We start from the raw sequence: 13,625 nt of genomic DNA, 5'->3' as shown, positions 1-13,625 counted from the left end.
CTAGTGATTTTGTGAATATTAAATGAAAAAATGCTAAATACTTAGCAGAGAAATTATGCTCAATTCTATTATTGAGAAAAATAATGCTTGTTCACTATAGAGAATTCCAGTCACATAGAAATACATAAAATGGGTCGGGTGTGGTGGCTCATGCCTGTAAGCCCAGCCCTTTGGGAGGCCAAGGTGGGAGGATCGCCTGAGTTTAGGAGTTCAAGACCAGCCTCGGCGACATGGTGAAACTCCATCTCTACAAGAAATACAAAAAATTAGCCGGGAATGGTGGTGTGTGCCTGTAGTCCCCGCTACTTGAGAGGCTAAGGTGGGAGGATCGACCGAACCAAGAAGGCAGCGGTTGCAGTAAGCCGAGATCACACCACTGCACTCCAGCCTGGGTGGCAGAGTGAGACTCCTGTCTTTTTAAAAATAATAATACAGAAAATTAAAATGATATTCTACATTCCCAGTAACAGTCTTTAATGTTTTGCACACATTTCTCCAATGTTTATACAGTCTCATAATTATTATCAATGTTAAACTATTTGCATCTTCTCAATTAAAGAACTTTCTCTGTCAGCACAGATTAATGTGCCTGTTTTTTGTTTGTTTGAGACAGAGTCTCACACTGTCACCAGGCTGGAGTGCAGTGGCACAATCTCAGCTCACTGCAACCTCCGCCTCCCAAGTTCAAGCTATTCTGCCTCAGCCTCCCAAGTAGCTGGGACTACAGGCGCAAGCCATCATGCCCAGCTAATTTTTGTATTCTTAGTAGAGACGGGGTTTCACCATGTTGGCCAGAATGGTCTCGATCTCTTGACCTCGTGATCCACCTGCCTCAGACTCCCAAAGTGCTACAATTACAGGAATGAGCCACCGTGCCCGGCTAACATGTCTGTTTTTAAAGGCTATGTAGTATTCCATTATATTTTCATTGTTTAATTGATTTGACCATGCCCCTAGTTCTGAGCCAATAATGCTTCCATAGAACTTTCTAGAAAATATATCATCTTTGCACAATGCAGGAATGTTTTGTAAGTGAAAATGTTGAGTTGGAAAGTATGAACAATTTTAATTATATTTGTTAAATTGCTCCCTGCCCCCATCCTGTCCACAGTGTACATCCTGAAAGTAGAAAAAACATCTCACTCACATTTCAAAGGGGAGCAAGTAATGAGTTTGCTGTAATTGAATACATACAGCAATAAGAGCCATGGGGATTGGGGGTTTGATCAGCAATGTTTTCATAAGTCCCTTGCAGTGAGCCCCCTGGACCAGCATTGCATGGACATTGCTTTGGGTCTTCTGGACTTTTTTTTCCCCATCAAAACCAGAAAAAATATCCAGGCACATGGCCCATACCTGTAATCCCAGCACTTTGGGAGGCCGAGGTGGGTGGATCACCTGAGGTCAGGAGTTCGAGACCAGCCTGGCCAATATGGCAAAACCCCATCTCCACTAAAAATATAAAAATTAGGCAGGCATGGTGGTGGGCGCCTGCAATCCCATCTACTTGGGAGGCTGAGACAGGAGAATTGCTTGAACCCGGGAGGCAGAGGTTGCAGTGAGCCAAGATTGCACTACTGAACTCCAGCCTGGGCAACAGAGCGAGACTCCATCTAAAAAACAAACAACAACAACAACAACAAAGATTTGGAGGGAAAGGACTTTCAGCTGCTCTGAAGATAACATCAAGCATTGATCTGCTCTGCAGACCAGTTTTTACAATATCTAATGGTACTGAATATATGAGCCTGTCATTCACCCCAGAGATGAATCTCAACAAAACAGAGGGAAAAAAATTTTTTACTTGTACAGAGTAACACCTTACACAGCTCACTGGTCCCCACAGAAGTGGACAGAGGTGATTCTAAGACAACTCCAGCTTTCTAACTAGCCAAGCAGCTTCTAAAAAGCCAAACCTGAGTCCAAAACGGGTACAAGTGGCAACAGGGAGAGGAAAACTCAAATAAGGGAAGAGAGAACCATCCCCACATGATTTCACCACCTCCTGGCCTTGCATATTTCTTTAGCCAAGATTCCATGGCCTATGGCTACAATCAGTCTTTTGAAAATGTGTTAACTTCAACTCCTCTGTCTCCTCTTCCTCCAAGCACTTGGCTGGCCAACCTGTGCCCCTAGGAGGCTGTCTCCTTTGCCCAGCCCACCTGTGGGGTGGAGGGCTGCACAGGAAAGTGCCCTGTGAGGTTGCTGCCTGCCACCTCAGTGACCCTGGGCTGCAGTCCACGTGGCACCTCCAGTGGGCTTAGCACCTGTTCCCATGGCAGCCAGTCCACACCTTTACCGCTGTCTTCTCATGTGTCCTCTCTCTGAGGAATGGCCCACCTCCTGCTTCACAGAGGAAACAGAAGGCATCACAGAGGACACCGGTCACTATCACCTGCACTCCAAGGCCAGTCCTCCACACATGCTGGGTGACACAATCAACACCCTCTTCGCCTGCATTCCCCCGTCTCCCTCTTCACCGAGTCATGGAAGGACACGTGACCCAAGCTGGGCCAGAAAGCATCTTCTCTGGGACTTCCTCTCTTGTCCCCAGCCTTCATTGGTCCCAGCTACTTGGGAGGCTGAGGCAGGAGGATTGCTTGAGCCTAGGAGGTTGAGGCCAGCCTAGACAACATAGTAATACCCCATCTCTACAAAAAATACAAAAATTAGCTAGATGTGGTGGCACATGCCTATAGTCCCAGCTACTTGAGAGGCTGAGGTGAGAGGACTGCTTGAGCCCAGGAGGTTGAGACTGTAGTGAGCGGTGATCGCATCACTGCACTCCAGCCTTGGTGACGGAGTGAGACCCTGTCTCAAAAAAGAAAAGAGGATGGGGGCAGTAGGCTCATGCCTGTAATCCCAGCACTTTGGGAGGCCAAGGCAGGCAGATCACTTGAGGTCAGGAGTTTGAGACCAGCCTGGGCAACATGGTGAAACCCCATCTCTACTAAAAATTCAAAAATTAGCTGGGCATGGTGGCAGGCGCCCATAATTCCAGCTACTTGGGAGGCTGAGGCACAAGAATCGCTTGAACCGGGGAAGCAGAGGTTGCAATGAGCCGAGCACCACTGCACTCCAGCCTGGGCGATAGAGCAAGACTCAGAAAAAAATAAATAAAAAGCCAACTCATATAGATTTGGGAACAGCTGGACATAGAAACAGGTCTCTCTCTCCCCTCTCTCTCTCTCTCTCTCCCTCTTTCTCTCTATCTCCTTCTCTCCCTCCCTCTCTCCCTGCCACATCCTCCCACCTACTGCTAGCTTGCTTTCTTCTTGAGCAGCCTAGTGGTGGTAAATATGGGCACCTGGGCGCCAACAGCTCATGGCTTTTGTTACTTTTACAGACAGCAATTCCAGAAGAAAGTGACTAGATCCAGAAGGCGGCCAGAGAGGATGCTATCTGGCCCAGCTTGGGTCATGTGTGCTTCCCTAAAAGCTGTGGCCAAAGTGACTCTGACTGGCAAGCCTAGGCAACTGGCCTAACCCTTGTAGTGGGAAAGGTGAGGGCCATCCTCTCCAGATCCGGTTCCAGAAAGGAAAAGGTGAGACCTGACAGAAATGACTAATTATCTTCTGAGGCCTGTCTAATGGACATCTGCCACTCTTTTTATCCACCCAGTACTTTTGAACATTTATTCCGTGTGAGTCTCTATCTACCTACCACCTGTGGAAGCCAGATCTTGTCCCCAGCCTCCCTTGCAGCTACAGCACAGGCATGTGACCTACACGTTGCCAACCAGATACAATGGCAGATGGTGGATCTGGAAGCTGGTGGCCCAATGAAGGAGGCGAGCTGCAGAATCCATCCTGGCAACTGTGAGGGAAATGGGCCAGGCCCCTGCTGACCACGTGTGAACAGTGGCAAGAAAGAAGACTTGGACTTGGCTTAAGTTACTTTCAATTCACTTCACTTCCAAATCAGAAAGCAAGCCATAAAGAAGGACATGAGTTGGTGGACATGGCTCCCCATGGCTGCATTAGTTTATTATGAAATTGTACCCAAAGTCTTTAAGTACAGGAGCCCATGAGAAATGAGGAATCTTCTAGGGCAGAGATGTTCAGAACCAGGGCTCACTGCCTTTTATGCTATTTTGGTGGAGGGAGAGGAGAGAACCACATCAGCACTTAAGTGTCTCCTGCAGAGCCACTGTGTCATGTGATCCCAGGGGCACAATAATACTGTGGTCTGTGGAGCCCCTGGAAATTGTGCTAAGTGGCAACTCTGTTCTACCCTATCCTTATGCAAGGAAACTCTTGTTGCCCCAGTTACAGATGTCTGTGTTCTTATTATTATGACATCGTTGACCTACCCAAGGCTTTAAGTACCACAGGCCTAGCCATGCCCACCGCAGAGGGCAGCTTCAGCCATCTCCAAGCTGGGAGGAGCAGCAGTACCTGCCGTACAGCTCATGTCCAAAGGTGGTGGGGTCAGCTCACGCCCAGGCCAGCAGCAGCAGTGGCACTTCCACCAGACCAGCTCTGTGAGGACGTGGGTGTTGTTCATTGTTGAGGTATAGTTTACAAGATCTAGTTCCTGGTTCTCCCGGAGAGTCTGTCTGAGAAATCAACATTCTCTAAACTGTTCCTTTTGGGTTATCTAGCAAAAGGCGAATTCCATTGTCGCATCTAAGAACCGCACCTGCTAGACCCTCTTTTATATATATATTTCTTGAATTATCTCCTTTTATGTTATTTTTCTCAGGTGAATAGACCCTCCTTCTTGAGGCATTCTCTTCTGTTGACTCCTGTGACTCTGCCCCCTCCTGGTTCTCTGTCCCCTCTTTGGACACTCCTTCCTGGCCTCTTTTGCCAAACCCTCCTCCCCTCCCTGGCCACTTTAAGACTGGAATCATTCAGGGCTCTGCCCGGGTGGTTTTCTCTTTATAATTCCTCCACAAGGACCCACTTTCACCCACTCACCTGAGTAAACTTCTCCTTCAAGTCTTAGCTCAAATATCACTTCAGAGAGGTTATCCCTTCAACTTCAATCTGAATGTGATCCCCTGTTCCAGTCTCTGGACTCACTATTTTCCCTTACAGCATTTGTACTGAAGTGACCAATGCTAGTTGGCCCTGCGCGGGCAGCCTGGACACAGCATTGTGTTCTAGGAAACACACTTGAGTTCAAAGCCACTCTGATCTCTTAAAGAACTCTTTCTTTTACTTGCCCCTTCTCTCCTTCCTTCTCTTCCTCCATTCTCTTCACTAACTTTTAACACTTTATTGACTTCAGGGCCAAACACTTGGTCAGTTAGGGAAGCCACCTTGTTGAAGAGTAATGTGTCACAGTACTGCCAAGTGACCCCAGCCACAAGATGTGGGGAAGGGAGAGCATGTCTTTGCACTGCTGCTGAGTAGGATAGGATACTTGCTTACTTATGAACAAGGGTCTCTTCCTTCCCATGCTGAATGGAAGCAGGCTGGGGCACAGGTTGCCATCTTGGCCAGATGGATGCTGTGGGCTTGTCCCACAAGAGCCAATAGACTGGCAAAGTCAGAGGCAAGAAGGCAGGGCATGCTGGGCACAGTGGCTCATGCATGTAATTCCAGCACTTTGGAAGGCCGAGGTGGGTGGATCACCTGAAGTCAGGAGTTTGAGACCAGCCTGGTTAACATGGCGAAACCCCATCTCTACTAAAAATACAAAAATCAGCTGGGCTTGGTGGCAGGCACCTGTAATCCCAGCTACCCGGGAGGCTGAGTCAGGAGAATTGCTTGAACCAGGGAGGCAGAGGTTGTGGTGAGCCGAGATTGATGGAGCCATTGCACTCCAGCCTGGGCAACAAGAGCAAAACTCTGTCTCCAAAAAAAAAAAAAAAAAGAAGAAGAAGGCAGAGTGAGAGCGAGGCCATTCTCACCATGAGTTTCATTAAACTTGATTTGGCCACGATTGCCACAAATATGCTCTGTATCTCTTCCAAACACAAGGATAGTATTTTTTTGATTATGTTGTAAGGAGAATCAAAGTCAACAAACCCATTCCATTCTGAGCTACAGAAGAGACAAGAGTACAGTTCCATCTCTTGCTTTTTGGGTAGGTTCTCAAGCAGAACTGGGTTCTTTAGAAATAATAGTCTCTTCCTATTCCTATCCCTACCAACACTCTCCACTAACAGTATTTTTTTTTTTTTTTTTTTCTGAGAGAGTTTCACTCTTGTCACCCAGGCTGGAGTGCAATGGTACAATCTCAGCTCACTGCAACCTCTGCCTCCCAGGTTCAAGCGATTCTCCTGCCTCAGCCTCCCGAGTAGCTGGGATTATAGATGCGTGCACCACGTCCGACTAATTTTTGTATTTTTAGTAGAGACAGGGTTTCACCATGTTGGGCAGGCTGGTCTCGAACTCCTGACCTCAAGTGATCCACCTGCCTTGGCCTCCCAAAGTGCTGGGATTACAGATGTGAGCCACTGCGCCCGGCAACAGTGCTTATTTTTAAATTAAATTCCCCCCACAGACTCTGTTCTTTAAATAAACTTGACTGAGATATAATTTACATACAGTAAATTGTAATGTGTACAGTTTGGAGGAATTGGTGGATTGTGAAAGCCCCACCAACCTCAAGATCCAGGATATCCAGCTCCCAAAGTTTCCTCAGGACCCCTGCAGCCAAGGCTCCTTCCCTCCATCCCTGGGCAGTCACTGACCTGCCTTTCTGTTACTATAGATTAGATTGCATTTTCTAGAACTTTCATAAGAAAGGAATCATGTACCATGGAGTCTTTTGGCCTGGCTGCTTTCACTGGAAATAACTGTTTTGAAAGTCATTCATTTGGTTCTTTGTGTCAGTTGTTTGCTGTTTCTTTTTTATTGTTAGTAGTGTGCCATTTTATGGATTTACTCTAATCTGTTTATCCATCCATTTGCTGATGAGCCTGCGTTGTTCCAGTTTTTGGTACTTGTGAATAAAGCTGCTATAAACATTTGTGTGCAATTCTTTGTGTAGACGCTTACTCTTTTACAAACTTGCACCTAAGTGAAAAAAGACTTGTCCTTACAATTCTTCTGCTTTGCCCTGGACATCTTGGGTGCCCCACACAGGCCCTTCCTCTCCTCTTGTCCTTGCCCCGTGCCTCCCACCTAAGCAGAAACCCACTGTTGGGGCTGGGAATCAGGGCTATGGTCTCACTAGCCTTCAGTAATAGGGAAAATGTCACTAGTATGCTGGCAAATACCAAGCTGGGCCTAAGTGCAGCCCCATTTGCTGTGGATGCCACCAACAGGGGGACCTGGGTGAGAGCAGCACATTTTAAAGACCTCTTGCCCCATTTCCCTCGTTTTTCAGTATTTCTTACATCTTGAGGCTGTCCATGCCTTGCCTCCGACCTCCCACCAAAAATCCCTCTCCTCACCCAACCCTTGACTCCTTCACGCCCCACCCAGACTTGAATCAGTTCTTTTCCTCTCTCACTACTCACTCTCGTCTCCAGGCCTTCTCCCATTTCACCTCCCCACAACCATCAAGAACTTCAATTTACAGTGTAAGGCTCACCAGCCAGACCGGGCGCGGTGGCTCAGACCTGTAATCCCAGCACTTTCGGAGGCGGAGGCGGGCGGATCACGAGGTCAGGAAATCGAGACTGTCCTAGCTAACACGGTGAAACCCCGTCTCTACTAAAAATACAAAAAATTAGCTGGGCATGGTGGCGGGATCATGCCACTGCACTCCAGCCTGGGTGACAGAGCGAGACTCTGTCTCAAAAAAAAAAAAAAAAAAAAAAAGACTCACCAGCCAAACAGATAGACCCGAACCCCTCTGCATCAGTTAGGCTTGGCTGAACGTAATAATGAGACCCAAAATAACAGAAGCTCAAGCTACAGAGTTTTTTTCTCTCTCCCATCATGGGTTCCATAGGTGAGTGGTCCAGAACCAGAATGATGGCAGCTTCTTGAACACCAGAAACCCAGACTCCCTCTGTCTTCTGCTCTGCCATCTTTGCACATGACATCCATCCTTAAGGATGCCACCTGATCCACGATGACAGCTGAAGCTCCAGGCCCTTTTTACCATCCACCTTCCAGGAGGAGGGAGAAAGAGCACAAGGGTTAAAAGGACACACTCCAGCAGCTTGAAACTACCTTGCTGAAAGTCACTTCTGCCCTCTCACCTGGGAGAACTGACAGGGGCTACCTCAAGCTGCAAGATAGGCTGGGGACTGTGTGAAAAGGCAGTCTCTGAGCTGTGGGTATGGCTGCCCCAAAGAAAGTTAGCAAGAGAGGCGTGAACAATGGTGACTCTCAGCTTTCACCCCCACAGATGAAGGTAGAAGTTGGCATGGCAGGGCCTGTGTGAGCTCTCCCTTAGGAGAGCAGGAGGAAGAATGAGGCACTCCAAAGTCTGGTAATGTAATGCTGTATCATTTATGCCCATGACATTTACATGTTTATTTGCTTAATGTCTGTCTCCCCCTCCCCACACTGCTCAGCCATCAGCCGCATGAATCGCCAGTAAATCTGACCGCAGCTTGGCGTGAAGCCCAGCCCAAAGAAGACAATTAATACATAGTTTGTGGACTGAAGGGAGATTTCTCATTGAACAAAGTGAGCCTTTCTTTGTTGGTATGGACAATTCTCAGTCAAATAAATTTAGTGGGATCTAGGCTATAAAACTATCAGCTCTGGACAAATGTGACAAAATCTGAAAGATGAAAGAAGAAGCATATCTTTATTCCGATTTATTAAACTAAATAACACTGCTGATTGTCAGATCCACTACCAAGCACATGCTGATTGGAGCTCTAAACGTACGCTGCTAATTCACTGCTATTTGGTGCAAAATTTATGTCCGTATTCTTTGAATCCCTTATTGTTGAGGTATAATTTATGAGCAGTAAAATACACCTATTTCCAATGGGGTTCAGCGAGTTTTGACAACTGTATACACCTGCGTAAACACTGCCACCCTCGAGATATAGGACAATTCCATCACCCAAGAAAGTTCTCTCTTGCCTCTTTGCAAGCAATCCCCCAGCCTCTGGTCCACAGCACTCGCTGGTCTGCTTTCTCTCGCTATAGATTAATGTTGCCTGTTCTAGAAGCTCACAGTTTGAGTCTGGCTTCTTTCACTCAGCGGAATGTTTTTGAGAGTCCTGCATGTTATTACCATGTATCCATAGTTCATTAATTTTTATTGTCGAGTAGTACTCCTATGTTTGGGTGCCATAGTTTGTTCATCTACTCACCTGTTGACAGGCCATTCCTACTTTTGGGTTCTTATTAATAAAGCTGCTATAAACATTTGCATACAGATTTGGTGTAGACATATGTTTTCTGTTCTCTCTAGTAAACTCTTAGAAGTGGAATGGCTGGGTCACATGGTCCGTGTATGCTTAACATTTAAGTTGCCAGATTCAGCAAAAAACAAAAACAGAACATTCAGTTAAATTTGAATTTCAGATAAACAACGTATAATTTTAGTATAAGTCCTATGCAATATTCGAGACACACTGACACTAGAAAATTATTCACTGTTTATCTGACATTCACAATTAACTGAACGTTCTGTATTTTATCCGGCAACCCTATTTTAATTACTCCAGCAAAATCACCAAGTTTGGTTACAGCCTGGCTCTATCATATTTATTGAGTAATGAAGGCTTGTAACCATAGTTTTAATCAACACAGAAAAGTACGTAATTAAAAGTGAACGCTCTGGTGATAGTTGCAAAAGCCTATGAACATACTGAAAAAATTCTGTACTGCACACTTCACGTGGGTGAATGCTATCGTATTCAAATATATCCCGACAAAGCTGCTTAAAAATAAAGAAGTGGGCCGGGCGCGGTGGCTCACGCTTGTAATCCCAGCACTTTGGGAGGCCGAGGCGGGCGGATCAAGAGGTCAGGAGATCGAGACCACGGTGAAACCCCGTCTCTACTAAAAATACAAAAATTTAGCCGGGCGTGGTGGCGGGCGCCTGTAGTCCCAGCTACTCGGGAAGCTGAGGCAGGGGAATGGCGTGAACCCAGAGGCGGAGCTTGCAGTGAGCCGAGATCGCGCCACTGCACTCCAGCCTGGGCGACAGAAGGAGACTCCGTCTCAAATAGAAAGAAAGAAAGAGAGAGAGAAGAGAGAGAGAGAGAGGATAGCTCTCTCTCTTCATAGCCTCTTCTCCCTTCCCATTTGAAATCCCCCTCCCTAGAGGCCATCCCTGTGGAGTCTGGTGGGCATTCATCCCTTTTCCTCGCAGCACGCTCAGGCTGCACGGGCAGTCTGCAGTTAACTGTCCATCACCGGTGCCCATTCTGCGGGCTCCCATGTGAGACGCCGGAACTACATTTCCCAGAGTCCCTTTCATCCCATGGTTCCGGGTTCAAGTTGGCCTGCAAAAGGTTCCTGCTCAATATCTGCAAGAAGGAAGGAGAGAGGCCATTCTCCTCTGGAGGCTGCTCCCTCTAGGCATGTGGGAGACATGAGGTTCCAGCGGCCCGCCACAACCTTGTGTGAGATGGAGCACGGACCCTCCCTTTTTTTAGAGGCCTGTGGACCCTGAGCATGGAAATAAATCTTAAGTTCCTTCAGAGGAAATTGCAGGCGTCTAGCTATCCCTGAGAAGTAAATAAATAACTTGTTAAGCAAGAAGGTGATAGTAGCCTAAAACAATAGCTAAAGAAGTTGGAGTCCCAGAGATGTTTGCTTTCCCTATAGAAATTAAAGATAGTATCTTCACGTATGTCCCTGAGTTGTCCTTCAGAGGCTTGGACCCCCCAACTGAAGACCCCCCCAAATGGATCAGGGGCATGGCAGGTAGACCCCAGATAAGGGGGAAATGAAGACTAAACTTTATTGTCCTTTGTTCTAAGTTTTTTTCCTGAAGGGCTTGGAGAAAGTCACTCCCCCTAACCAGTTAACTCTACTGGCTTCACATTTTTAAACAAAGTTTCTCTTCCTTAGCCAATTGCAAACCAGAAGATGTTTAAATCTACCTATGACGTGTAAACCCCTTGCTTCAATATATCTCACCCTTTTCGGCCAAAACCAATGTGGAGCCTCCATGTATTGATTTATGATTTGCCTGTAGCTTCTGTTTTCCTGACATTTACCCCTGCCCTTAAAAACCTTACCTGCAAGCCATCAAGGAGTACAGAGACTTAAGCATAAGCTGACGATTTCCCTTGCTTGGCACCCTGCAGTAAATGCCTTCTTTTCTATCACTGCAAAAACCTCAGTGTGAGTATCTGGTTTTACTGCACTGGATGAGCAGGCCCCAGTTCACTTCTATAACCTGTGTGAACTTCTCACATTGGTCCTTCAGGCTGAGGTCACCAGCAGCAGCTTCCCTGACCTCCACTCTTTCAGCCTTTCCAATAACTCCCTACAGTAAAAGCCTCCTAAATGGAATACAGAGAGGCTCTTCGGATATCCTGATCCAACTGTGATACAGAGATCTACCTTGGTCGTTTTAACAGCTGAATAGTATCCCAGTGCCTAACTGCCTTATAATGAATTTAACGTCTCCCTTAATGATGGACACTTGGGTTTTTCTAGCAATTTACTAACACAATGTCAGGATGAACTTTCTTTCTTGCATGCACATACACACATACAAATTCTTTATTTGCCACCCTCAAGCACATGACTGCTGAATTGTGCTTTAAGGAACTTTCCATCACATCACGAACATGTCACGTTGTTAGGTTCCTGTGATCACTATGAGGAAGAGGAGGGGGAGGGGACCATGGAGGCTGTAATGTCTAGACTCTTTCTTCCCTGTCTTCAGTTCACCAAATGTAGTTTAAGTGTGGACAGAGGGGCTCTTTGAAGCGTCCTCTAAATTTTTAAAATTTTGTTTTTAGAGATAGGATCTTGTTTTGTTGCCCAAGCTGGTCTTGAACTCCTAGCATCAAGCAATCCTGCCATTTCATCCTCCCAAAGTGCTGGGTTTACAGGCATGAGCCACCACACCAGGCCTATATTTATTTATTTATTAGTTTTTTGAGATAGAGTCTCAGTCTGTCACCCAGGCTGGAGTACAGTGGCATAATCTCAGCTCACTGCAACCTCCATCTCCCAGATTCAAGCCATTCTCCTGCCTCAACCTCCCGAGTAGCTGGGACTATAGGCGTATGCCACCACGCCCAGCTAATTTTTGTACTCTTAGTAGAGACGGGGTTTTGCCATGTTGGCCAGGCTGGTCCTGAACGCCTGACCTCAAGTGATCCGCCTATCTTAGCCTCCTAAAGTGCTGAGATTACCGGCGTGAGGGATTACCGGTGTGAGCCACTGTGCCCTGCCCCTAAATTTATTTTTTAATTGTCAAATTGTTACCAGCAGTGAATCCATACGGGTCTGCAACAACCTCAGTTCTTGCCTCCTCAGAAGAAAGAATTCAACCAAGGGGGCATAAGGTAGAGTGAGAGACCAAGGCAAGTTTTACAGCAGGAGTGAAAGTTTATTAAAAAGTTTTATGGCGGGAATGAAAGAAAGTACACTTGGAAGAGGGCCAAGCGGACAACTTGAGTCAAGTGTGCTGTTTGACCTTTGACTTGGGGTTTTATATGTTGGTATGCTTCTGGGGGTTGCAGCCCTTCTCCCCTGATCCTTCTCTTGGGTTGGGCTGTCCGCATGCGTGGTGGTCGGCCAGCACCTGGGAGGGGAAGCATGCGCAGTATGTTTACTGAGGTTGTACGCATGCTCACTTGAGGTGTTCTTCCCTTACCAGCGCAGTGCTCCTAGAGGAAGCTAAACCAGTTAAGCTACGCTATTTTGCCTCTTAGTGGGCATGCTTGAGTCCACTCACCCAACTCCTGATATCTTATTCGTAAGTTGCTAATCACCAATTTCAGATGTTTCTATCTATTGGGAGACAACCTTTCCTTGGTGCTGCGACCAATTATTATTTTAGAGAGACAGCTTAACAACGGCTTGACCATCACCTGATGGTCCCCTGACATTCCTGGTGGGGGCAGAGGGCCTCTCCTGCCCTGCTCATATCTGCCTAACTACTGTAACAAAATTTCTGTGGAAGCCCCATTGCCTTCTAATCTCCCTTGGTCACCTGGGGCAGGCGCAGCTCTCTCTTAGCTCTACCCCGTAGCCCCTGCTTCCACCATAACAGTTCACAAAGAATTGGCAAATCCCTTGAAATTTCCAATTTCCCTTCTTTTGCCATTTTCTGTAGGCTGCTATGATTCAAGCCAGAGAAAGCTGCTGCCTCAGCCCCCACCTCCATCGCCAGGGGGGTGAGTCCTCAGATATCTGCCTGGCTTCTTCAGCCCTCGCCTTGGCTCCTGGCTTTGTGCTGAATGGTCCTGCCTTCCCACAATGCCCTTATCTCACCAAATCTTCACCCTGAAGCCATGAATTGGAACTTCTAGCTGACTAAATGCAGTATCTCTCAGAAATCTGTCATGTGTCCTTTCTGCTCATGCCCAATTAAATAATTAGCATCACTTTACAAACTTCTCTGGGCTAGCCCTAGAGCTCAGCTCTAACACCACCCAGGTCTCCAGGTAAAGCCTCCTATCCTTGTTTTGTTGCTGATAAATAAGCTTTTTATTGATCTTGCAGAAAAATTATTTTTCTAATTTTTTTTCTCTTTTCCCTTCGTATCTTGAGTTGTGCCATGACAAAACACCACCAACCCCATTTTCCAACCCTTACATAGAGGTCATCTTCCCCCTTCTC

At 46.8% G+C, this 13,625-nt stretch overlaps 1 long non-coding RNA gene across 1 annotated transcript; it reads left to right on the top strand.

The window, feature by feature from the left end:
- Positions 1 to 12,632: 12,632 nt before the first annotated feature.
- Positions 12,633 to 13,342, top strand: LOC129060362 (uncharacterized). The gene is made up of 2 exons (XR_008526988.2): positions 12,633 to 12,759; positions 13,120 to 13,342. It is a non-coding gene; the product is annotated as an uncharacterized LOC129060362 (long non-coding RNA).
- Positions 13,343 to 13,625: the final 283 nt, after the last annotated feature.

The sequence above is a fragment of the Pongo abelii genome, chromosome 6 (genome assembly GCF_028885655.2).
Source record: "Pongo abelii isolate AG06213 chromosome 6, NHGRI_mPonAbe1-v2.0_pri, whole genome shotgun sequence".
Taxonomy (NCBI): Eukaryota; Metazoa; Chordata; class Mammalia; order Primates; family Hominidae; genus Pongo; species Pongo abelii.
The sequence above is the reverse complement of the archived record's forward strand: the minus strand, read 5'-3'. Positions and strand labels throughout refer to the sequence as shown.